Consider the following 11,964-nt stretch of genomic DNA (forward strand, 5'->3'; position numbering starts at 1 on the left):
GCCTAATACCCCATGACTAGGACAAACTGACCAGGATTTCACTTAATCCTGCTTAATTCCATCTATTCAGGACTTGGTGGCATGAGGAGACTATTTCTCAATCTGCTCTCAGAGAAGCATTAGAAATGTTAGCCTTTGACAATGCTAGCAAAGAGCATCAAGGGGCTCTACAGCCAATTTGAGCAGCAAAAGGTCACTTGGAAGATTACACAGGGGCCTACAATAATTTTGTGTCTCTAAGCCTGCATCCTATAACTGAGATGTGCTATTTTTTGTTTGGGGCACCCCCTGGCCCTACACCTGTTGTCTGCCTTTCTTTCTGACCACCCACCAAGCCTTGACACTCTTACTTCTGCTTCTAATTTTCAATTATAAAGACACAGATGGCACTGCCTTCTTAGTTCCTTATATGTGTGGTTCAAATGCCTTTTGGCTATGAATAATATTTAAAATATATTATTACATGTTTTTTTTTTAGCTCACTAAAAAAAAAACTGGCTCTAGATCTGGGATTTGGCCTGCCCACTTCAGACCCAAGCATGTTTATTTCAAAGTTTCCTCCAACTCTTTTGTCCTGAGCCAGATTAGACTCCAAACTCTGGGACAGAAAAATAGGACTGATTAAACAACCTTTAAAAGGCGTTGTGTCCTTAAGAGCAACTAATAGTAAACTGCTTCCAAAAGAGACCTCTGTGCTGATTGTGATGACCATTTTAATCCATGTCCATCCCTGCGACAGCCACAGTAGCTGCTTTTCTTTTGCCTGTACCTGCCCTGGCTGTAGAGCTTCAGCAAGAGATTACAAAGCTTGCCTGTGGTGCCATTAAAGAAGCAGCATCTTGTGTTCCTTGAAATGCCAAGTCTCTCCATCAGATAAGCAGGTTGAAATTTTGGCTATCTACCAATTTATTTCTCACTGGCATCATCTGTATTTTTGGTTTGGTTTGGTTTGGTTTGGTTTAAGACTGGATTTCTTTGTGTAGCACTAGATATTCTGGGACTACCTCTATAAACCAGCTGGCCTCAAACCTCTCTCTCTGAGTACTAGGATTAAACGTGTGTGCCACCACTATATAACAAGCTCCATTTTTGTCTTTTGTTTTCACTGGACAGCATTATTTAGTGTAAACCTTACACAAATATTCTATCTTATTTCTATGTCATATAAACCTTGAGCTTCTTGTTAAAACGTTCATAATTGTTGATCTCTTATCATTGTTTATATGTCACTTTGTCTACTAGTCTAGCTGTTAGCCTGTGCCAACAACGTAATATTGTTGTAACTGGTGTGCGGTTCTGTGTTCTACCTTTGCATGTGTTATACATAAAATGTTATACAATAAAGCTCCCTGGAAATTTTTAATTCAAATTGTCCTATAAGTAAACAAAATACATACAGACTTAGTCTAAATTCCTTTTAATTCACAAGACCTAAACAAAACTAAGAAATCATGTATTTTAAATTAGCTATGTTTAGCCCTTGCCCCGGAAGTCCTCTCTCGAGGCGGAGGTTTCTGGGACTGTTGGCCTGGCAGTCTTCCTTTTTTTCCCCCGACATCTTGGTTGTCGCCACTCCTCTAGCTTCGCCATGCCGCCCAAGGACGACAAGAAGAAGAAAGATGCTGGAAAGTCGGCCAAAAAAGACAAAGACCCAGTAAATAAGTCTGGTGGCCAAAAAGAAGAAGTGGTCCAAAGGCAAAGTTCGGGACAAGCTCAACAATTTGGTCCTGTTTGACAAAGCCACATACGACAAACTCTGCAAGGAAGTTCCCAACTATAAGCTTATTACTCCAGCTGTGGTCCCTGAGAGACTGAAGATCCGTGGTTCCTTGGCCAGGGCAGCCCTTCAGGAGCTGCTTAGTAAAGGACTTACCAAGCTGGTTTCAAAGTAATTTACACAAGAAACACAAAGGGTAGAGATGCCCCAGCTGCTGGTGAAGATGTATAAGCAGGCTAAATCAACTGTACATTTGGGAAAATAAAACTTTATTAAGTCAAAAAATAATAATAATAAATTAGCTATGTTTAAAACGTATCCAATGTTGTATTAAAGTTTCCTGTGTATTAGTTAAAATATTGAGTTACTATTTAAGAGCTTACTTCTTCAGGACTCCAGCACATGTGGTGGGATGGTCTGATGCTGTGTATTTAATTGTTAATTGCCCTTACCCCAAGATCTTTACTGTTCTATAAGCAAATGCTCACGTACACCAGGTGATGCTGTGTTACCTTGCCTCCCAAATTATCCCTGATTGGCCAATAAAAATACCTACACCTGGGCTGGGCAGGAGAGAGGTAAGTGGAGGGCTCAGGGGTCTGGGAGAGCAGAAGGATCACAGGGGAGAGAGAAAGGAGAAGATGGAGAAGAGAAGAACGGGTTGACATGGGTAAAGAAGAAGCTCTGAGGTTTGGTGGGATGGAGAAGAAGCATCCCAGGTGGAAAGAATGTGCGAGTATTTACGGGGTTTTGGATGTGAAGTAGCCCAGATAGGAGTGATTGGAGAAAATTACTTGGGATGTGTGGCTGCAAGACAGCAAGGTAGGTTGGAGGTTCATATCTGCCCAGCCTCAGCAGTTTAAGGTTGTCAAAAAATCTAACAGGTGTCTGTGTAGTTTTATTTCTATACTAGTGGGATAAATAATAACTGCTGCCTTAATAACCATATGTATCAATATTAAATAATAATATTTTGACAAGCATATACTGCAGACCAGCAGAGACATCCAGCCTTGTATACTAAACAACTACTGGATGCTAGGATTTTTCATTCGCAGCCATCCATTCTCAGATTAGCTGAGAGATCCATTCTGTAAGTTCTGTTACTCTAAAGACCCAGAAGTGGTTCTAGAGCAATAGAAGTATAAAGATGAATCTTTTAAGTATCTGGAATAGGCTTTTCAATTTGCCAGCATCTACAAGTATGGCAGCCTCTCCTGGGAGCTCAGAGAGTACTGGAAGCCCATGGTGTGAACTATTTTACACAGTTAAGGAGATAAGTGTGTCTGATTATTGTGGGCAGCATAGATGAGCGCCTTATCCAGTCATCATCAGAAGGGCTTCCTCCAGCAGCAGATGGGAACAGATGCAGAGACCCACAGCCAGACAGTATGCAGAGAGAGAGGGGGGTCTAATTGGGAGGTCCCCATCACATCCCTCCTGTCAGAGTTCATGAAATCCCATAGAGATTCTAAGAGGCAAAAGGGGGTGGTGGACGCCACGATAACAAGGCCTTCTGAATCAACTAAGCAAGGGTCATATGAGCTCACAGAGCCTAAATCAGCAAGCACAGGCTCTACATAGGTCTGTACCCGGCCCTCTGTGTATATATTATAGCTATTAGCTTAGAATGTTTTTGGGACTCCTGACTGTGGGAACAAGTGGGTCTCTTTCTCTTATGCCTGATCTTGGTACTCTTTTCCTCCTGTTGAATTGCTGTATCCAACTTCAATTTGATAGTTTCATCTTATAATTTTTATTTTTGCATGTTTGGTTGTTTATCTCTTAGAGGCCTGTTCTTTTCCAGTGAGAGATAGAAAGGGAGAAGATACAGAGGATAGGGAAGCGTAGGGAAGAAATGGGAGGAGTGGAGGGAGGTAAAACCAGAATCAGGGTATATTGCATAAGAAAAAAATCTTACTTCTCTCCCCTCCTCTACCTGCTCCTCCCTCTTACTTTCTATCTCTCCTTCTTCTTTTCTCTCTCTGGAGTACCCCTCCCCCCTTTTCTTCTCTCCCCATGCTCACTTAATAAACCTCATATAATATAATTTTAAAAAAAGAAAAAAATCTATTTTCAATAGAAAAAAACCAAAACAGAAAGGAAGAGAGAGATGGAGAGAAGGAATGGAGAAAAGACAGAAAGAGACAGGAGGAAGGAAAGAAAGAGAGAAAAGACAGAAAAGAAAGAGATATGGGGAAGGAGAGAGAGAGAGAGAGAGAGAGAGAGAGAGAGAGAGAGAGAGAGAGAGAGAGGACAGACTGAGCAAGCCATGATAAGCAGACCACTAAGTAGCATCCCTTCACAGCCTCTCATCAGTTCCTGCCTCCAGGTTCCCACTGTATTTGAGTTCTCATTCTGGATTCTTTCAGTAATGGACTATAAGGAAGAAATATAAGTCAAATAACCCCTTTCCTCCCCAAGTTGCTTTTTAGTCACCGTGCTTCATCATAGCAACAAAAACCTAAAGAATTTTTGGGCTCAGGGAAATTGCAATGCTAGAGTGGGTATGCTGTGTGAAACCTAACCCTCCACAATGGGAAGGCCCAGAAGACATGCCCTTCGCTAATCCTATAAGACACAAAATGGTGAGAGGGGCACCAGCACATCTGAAGCTTTGTCACCCTTTCCCTCATACCAGACTTTAGAATTAGAGATGCTACCTCTCTGCTGGGTGAATTAAATGCAATGGATTCGGTTGACCCCGAGGTAGGAGGAACCACATAGCAGCACTGTCTAGCCAAAGGCAAGGTGATCATAGTTAGAGTAATAGGCAGCAGAGACAAAGCAATATTCAAGCCAGGCATGGTGGCACATGCCTTTAATCCAAGCACTCAGGAGGCAGAGGCAGGTGGATCACTGTGAGTTTGAGGCCAGCCTGGTCTACAAAGAGAGTCCAGGACAGCCAAGGCTACACAGAGAAACCCTGTCTCGAAAAACCAAAACAAAACAATATTCATAATAGCCTAACTTGTAATGGTCAACCCAGACAAAGTGAGTTTTGTGTTGTGCAGCTAGTATGGCCCTAATCAACCATGATGTTTCCAGGCATGGAATAGGTAAGAAACCTAGTTTATTTTTGTAGAGTCTGTATAAATGGGAAAAATCTCAAACAAATGAAAGGCCACATTGGATCATGGCAAAAAGGAATCTCGGCCTGTCAATCAATTTCCAGACTTGAGCCAGTTTTCAGACCAAGAAACCCCTTGAATGAAGGGACAGTCAGGTTCCCCTGAGGAAGGACCTTAATAAAATATCTAAAGGTTTCGCTTATTAGCCTTTCTCCACTCCTTCCCCAAAGGGACCCACAGCTTTGACAAGGTAACTGTACACTGGGGGAAAGGAAGCAATCAGACACACTCCCAGCTCTATTAGATATTGGTTATGAATTGAAGTTGGTTCCAGGAGATCCCAAGAAACCTTGTGGCCCTCCACTTAAACTGGGGCTTACGGAGGTCAGGTCATTAACGAAGTTTTGCCTGAAGCCCAACTGGGGTCCAGTGAGTTCCCAAACTTATTCTGTGGTTATTTCCAGTCCCAGGTTGTATAACTGTGATAGATATACTTAAAAGTTGGCAGAATCCTCACATTGGTTCCCTAACCTGTGGAGTGAGGACTATTATTGTTCAAAATGCTAAATGGAAGCCTTTAGAGTTGACTCTGCCAAGTAAAATAGTGAGTCAATAACTGTATTGCATCCCTGAAAAAAATTAAGAAATTAGTGCCACCATCAAGGACTTGAGAGGTGCAGGGGTGGTGGTTCCTACCACATCTCCCTTTAACTCTCCTATCTGGCCAGTGCAGCAGATGGATCCTGGAGATTGACAAGTTGACTTCAGAAATACAATCAGGTAGTGACTCCAATTGCAGCTGCTGTACCAGATGTGGTGTCCTTAATGAGCAAACCAACACATTTCATGGTATATGTTACACAGCTATTGATGTAGCAACTGCCTTTTTCTCAGTACCTATCAGTACCTCCGGGCCTCAAGACCACCAGGGGCAATTTGCTTTCAATTGGCAAGGCCAGCAGAATACCTTTACAGTTTTAGCTCAAGGATATATTAACTCCCTGGCCCTGTGTCATAACTTCTTTGGAAGAGATATTGATCATTTGTCTCTTACACAATATCACACCGATGCGCTATACTGATGACACTCTGCTGATTGGTCCAAGTGGGCAGGAGGTAACAACCACTTTGGGCTTGCTGGTAACACATATGCGCATCAAAGGATAGAAAATAAACCCAACTAAAATTCAAGGGCCTTCTACATCAGTGAAATTCTTAGGAGTCCAGGGATGTGGGGCATGCACAGATATTCCTTCTAAGGTGAAGTTATAGTATCTGGCTCCTCCCACCACCAAGAAATAAGCACAACATTTAGTTGGTCTATTTGGTTTCTGGACACAGAACATTTCTCAGTTGGGTGTGTTATGCTGGCTCATATACCACGTGACTCACAAATCCACTAGCTTTGAATGAAGCCTGGAATAGGAAAAGGCTCTTCAACAGGTGCACTTGGAACTGTGATTCAGCCGACCCTATAGGACTTGGGGTGTCAGAGGCAGATACAGATGCTTTCAAGAGCCTTTGGCAGGCCCTTATCAGTGCATACAGAAGAGACCCTTGGGGGTTTGGGGCAAGGCTCTATCATCGTCTGCAGACAATTATTCTCCCATTGAAAATCATCTCTTGGCTGCTATTGGGGCTTAGTGGAAACTGAACATTTTATAATGGGTCGCCAAGTTACCATGTGACCTGAGCTGCCCATCATTAGCTGGGTATTATCTAACCCACCCAAGTCATTGCACAGCGTCAATCCTTTGGCAAAAATCCTTTGGGAAAAAAATCCTTTGGTATATACATGAGCAGTCCTGAGCAGGTCCTAAAGGCTCAAGCAAGTTATGTAAAGAAGTTTCCCAAATGACCATGGTTTCTACTCCCATTTACAATGCTATCTGATGTCATCCATGCACCTATAGCCTCATGGGGTGTGCCCTAGAATCAGTTGAATGAAGAAAAGAAGACTACAGCATGGTTTGCTATGGTGGTACACACACACACACACACACACACACACACACACACACACACACACACATCCATCCAAAAGTGGACAGGTGTAGTATTATAACTCCTTTCTGGGACAGGTCTGAAAGACAACAGCAAAGGAAAATCTTCACAATGAGCAGAACTTCAGCCAGTACACATGATCATACATTTTGTTTGGAAGGAGAAATGGCCAAATGTGCAACTGTTCCATGATCCATGGGCTGTAACCAATGGGTTAGCTGGATGGACAGGGACTTGGAAGAAGCATGGCTGGAAATTTTGTGAGAAAGACATCTTTGGGAAAAGAATGTGGATAGATATCTCCAAATGGGTAGAGGATGTAAAGATACTTGTGTCCCATGTAAATGGTTATCAAAAGATGACTTCAGTTAGGAGTTCAATAATCAGGTAGATAACCCATTCTGTTGTAATGCTGACATCGTTCAGTGTAATTCTGAGATTACTGAGATCACCCAGATCGCAAGACCCCCAAAAAAGACCACCAGGACTTGATACCGATGCAACATACACAGGGTCCTGTATTACAGGCTCCGAGCTTAGGCTCACAATCCTTCCTGACACAGCAGGATAGGAGAGTGACCCAGAGCTTCAAAGGCTTATAAAGGGAAGCAGGGTGTGGGGGGAGGGTGGTCACAGAAATGTCGACCTTTGGGCAGGTTGGGTGGAGGCTGGATCTTCAGGGAAGTTGTGGGTCACAGGAATGTCGACCTTCAGGCAGGTTGGGTAGAGACTGAGTCTGGAGGGAAAGATTTTTTTTTTTTAATCTCAGAGAAATATTGGAAGTTAATTGTATCTAATTGCTCTGGTGGAGTTTCTGGAGACTGCTGGTAGGTCTGGTTTATGGCAGTGTGTGGTCTTTCCTGGAACACAGGAAGAAATGAAGTCACCTGGAGGACACCTTCTCACAGACCATGGCATTAATTGTAGAATACACATTACATATAAAATATGGCATTAATTTTGCCCTTACACTATCAACAGTCAGCCTCTTCCCCCAGCCATTCCTGCCATTGCCCAATAGTCCCATGAACAAAGTGATCATGGTAACAGAGATAGATGGTGATACATGAACTTGACAACATGGACTTCCACTCACCAAGGCTGACGTGGCTACAGATGCTTCTCAGTGGCACCTCTGCCAACAGAAGAACACAACACTGAGCCCAGGCATAGCATCATTTCCCTGGGTGACCAGCCAGCAACCTGGTGGTAGGTTGGACCACTTCTTTCATGGAAAGGACAATGCTTTTGTCTTTACTGGACTATTATGATTATGGACTTGCCTTTGCTGCATGTAACTCTTCTGCCAAAACCACCATCTATGAACTTAGAGGATGTCTTATCCACAGTCATGGTACTCCACACACTATTGCTTCCGACCAAAACTCACATCGCAGCCAGAAAAGTGTGGCAGTGGGCCACAAAATTTCTCATCCTCCTGAAGCAGCTGGCCTGATAGAAAAAATTGGATGATCTTTTAAAGACACAATTATAGTCCCAATTAGATGGCAGCATCCTGTAGGGCTGTGACAGGTTCTCCAAAAGACAGTATTGGCTTTGAATCAGCACCCAATGTATGGCTCGGTTTCTCCCCTACTATAGCCTCTAAGTCATTCTAATAAATCCCCTTTTTATATAGAGAGATTCATTCTATAAGTTCTGTTACTGTTGGCCCTGGTTCCTTAACAATTAAACTTTATTATGAATTTATTAAACAAAAGTATCTTTCTTACAACCCGACTATTTCAAGCAGAAAGAGGGAAGGATTAGGGAGAACAGAAATGAAACCTTCTGGGTATCAGTTCCGAGGGGCGAACCCTTGGCGTAACTCTCCAGGTTTCTCCTCTACCTGACAGAAATCCGCACACTCCTCACCCCAAACTCCAACCTCTTCTCCTCCTCGGCTCCCTGCACTGTGGTCCGCAACCTCTGATCTCTCTCACTCTGATTTCCCAAATGTCCTTTTCCTCCTAGTTGATGGTCCTTTTTGCAATACTATATCTCAGGCAGAGAAGCAGGGGCCTGTCTTTTGTCTTGGGCTGAAACTTGCTCGCTCTCTCTGAGTCTAAGATCTTTATCTGAGTGGAGTCTCAGTGGTCAAGCCACCCAAGACCATTTTCACCTTGGGCCTAGCCTAAAGCAAAGTCACATTCCTTCCACATGTTACTCTAGAGAACCCTGACTAATATAGAAGGGGATTAGTGGGAGGGAAAGGAGAGATAGTAGAAGACAATGGGGGGAGGGTGATACAAAAAAAAAGTTACTACTAAGTTGTACTTAGATATGGTGTGTTCACAATGGTATGGCTGCAGACACGTGACGGATCAGAAGGAAAATGTGATGCTGAAACACTTCACTTGGTAGACCGAACACAAACAAATAAGAAAGTTGTTAAGCACCAGAAAACAGAGAATTGCTTTCAGGAGGAGGTTTGCCCCCTCCTCTGAGGTCTCACAGAGCTACTGAGGAACCTCCCCTCATGAGCCTCTGATACCCCAGACACAACCACACACAGCAGGTGACTGAAACACAAAGACTTCCTCTCCTGTGGTTCAAGAGGTTAGAAGTCCAAAGTTAAGTCCCTTTGTATGCCTAGCAGCACGCTGCGTGAGTGGCCACCCCTGAAGAGCTCAGGGAGACTGCCCTTGCTGCCTGACTTGGCGGCAGAGGCTGTTGTCATCCTTGCCCCTCATCATCACTCTGCCTCTCGGGTCACATGACCTCAACCCTGAATTAGCATCCCATCTCCCTGTGCTTTTCCTCTTGCAGAAAGCTATTGATATTTACTATTAATATATATAATTATTACAGCAGTTATTATTTAACCCACTATTATGTAAATATATGACACAGGCACCTGTTAGACTTTTAATAGCCTTAAACCAGCAAGGCTGGGCAGATGTAACCTCCCTAAGCCACCTTGCTATCTCCCAGCCACACATCCCGAGTCATTTGTTCCAGTCATTCCTAACTGGGCTACTTCACATCTGTCTTTCCCATAAATACTTGTACACTCTTCTCATCTGGGCTGCTTCTCCCCATCACGCCAATCCCCAGAGCAAGTGCCTCCCGGCCATTTGTTTCTTTTCTCTAACCCATGGCGCTGCTCCTTTCTCCTTCCTCTCCTCTCCTCTCCTCTTCCTCCTCAAGCCTTTGATCCTTTGCTCTGCCCCTCTCTTCTGCTCAACCCAGTGTCAGCAACTTTATTATCCAATCAGCGATAATTTGGGAGGCAAGGTTCACAAACACCATTTTGAATATATGAGGGCTTGCTTGTACAACAGTAAGAATCTTGGGGGGGGGGCAAGAAATTAACATCTGAAGCCAGGCGTGGTGGTGCACACCTGTAATCCCAGCACTCAGGAGGCAGAAGCAGGCAGATCGCTGTGAGTTCGAGGCCAGCCTGGTCTACAAAGCAAGTCCAGGATAGCTAAGATTACATAGAGAACCCCTGTCTTGAAAAGCCAAAAAAAAAAAAAAAAAAAGAAAGAAAGAAAGAAAGAAAGAAATTAACATCTGGATACATGGGAGCTCCAGATCAACCACCACATTTTCCCTTAGAGAAACATTTGTGATTGGATCTGAAGGTGACCTAGGTAATGCAAGATAGTCCCCAATGGGCAAAAATCCTTCACTTAGTCACTTCTACCAAGACCATTCACAGTGGAAAAGAAACATTTATAGGGCAGCTTTTCCGTGGGGACTAAATATTTGCTATTTTAAGGTGCCTGGGCAAACATCAGGATGGTTCATCATTACTGTATGAATTAGTAAATAAATGTCTCCTTGCTTTGTACTGTGTTGAATTTGGAACCAACAGTGAAGCTACACCATTGCTCTGCATAAAGAAGCCAGTTTATGAGTTAATTGTCCAAATCAAAAGGCCTTTAGGCTTTCTAGGTGTCTCCCTTATCTTTTTTGAGTGAGAAGAAACACATTTTCCAGCCTGAAAAAAAAGAAGAAGAAGAAGAAGAAGAAGAAGAAGAAGAAGAAGAAGAAGAAGAAGAAGAAAGAAGAAGAAGAAGAAGAAAGAAGAAGAAGAAGAAGAAGAAGAAGAAGAAGAAAGAAGAAGAAGAAGAAGAAGAAGAAGAAGAAGAAGAAACATTTCTAGGTCCCAGGCAACGGGGCCTGAGCTCCTTTGGTCATCTCCACCGGATGCTTGTCTTTCATAGTGTTTTTTGTTGTTGTTGTTCTCCTGGGTGTGTCTTTGGTCTCCTTCTTCATAACAAGAACGTTTAGGTAGCAGTCTCTTGATGTTCTGGGGCCGGAAATAGGCTGTAAAGAAGATAAAACATTACATGCTAAGAGAAAATATCTTAAAATAGGTGAATCTGTCCACAGCATGTTAAAAACTCAATAAGAACAGTTCTTAAGCAGAAATAATTTCAAATTTAGAAGACGAGATAATATTCAACAACTCGCTGTGTGTTCCCTGGAGAGATGAGGAAACAGACACTGCTTCAGTTCATCAGAGCTCTTCCTAAGGTCACCTTAGACTAAGGAAAGCTCTTAGGCTCGCCTCTGCATCCAGGTCCACCCCAGAGACCTTGGTCTCTGAACTTCTCTCCCCCTTCCTCCCCTCCGACCTGCCCTGCCTTCTTTTATCTCTCCATCCTTCCGTCCGTCCTTCCTTCTTGTATATATGTGTGTGCACATGTTTATGTACTCGTGTATGCAGTGTTCATGCATGCACAAGTGTGGGAGTGAGGGCCAGAGGTTGGTGTCAGGTGTCTTCCTCAACTATCGTCTGCCTCATTAAAAATGCTTTTAATGTTTATTATTTTACTTTGTGTGTGTAAGCGTTTTGCTTGCATGCATATGTGTGCTTCATGTATGTGCCTGGCACCGATAAGAAGAAGATATCCAATCTCTTAGAACTGGGGTTATGGATGACTGCCAGCCACCAACTGGGTGCTGGGGACTGCACCCAGCTCCTCTGCACAAGCAGGAGGTGCTCTAACCACTGAGCCATTTAGCCAGTCCCTCCACCTCATTTTTTTTCCATTTTTTTCAAGGCGGGGTCTCTCCCTGAGTCTGGAGATAACCAATTCAGGCGGAATAGCTCTAGGCATCCTCCTGCCTGTCCCTCCCCAGCACTGGAATTCTAGACATGCGCCGTCACGCCCAGGTTTTTCTGTATGTGCTGTGAATATGAATTTAGCTCCTCAGCAA

At 43.5% G+C, this 11,964-nt stretch overlaps 1 pseudogene across 1 annotated transcript; it reads left to right on the forward strand.

Annotated features, from left to right (window-relative positions):
- Positions 1-1,566: 1,566 nt before the first annotated feature.
- Positions 1,567-1,969, forward strand: LOC311588515 (small ribosomal subunit protein eS25-like; annotated as a pseudogene). The gene has a single exon. The product of its transcript is annotated as a small ribosomal subunit protein eS25-like (transcript).
- The last annotated feature ends 9,995 nt before the right edge of the window (positions 1,970-11,964 follow it).

This window comes from Acomys minous (assembly GCF_964271855.1).
Source record: "Acomys minous genome assembly, chromosome: 2".
Classification (NCBI taxonomy): domain Eukaryota; kingdom Metazoa; phylum Chordata; class Mammalia; order Rodentia; family Muridae; genus Acomys; species Acomys minous.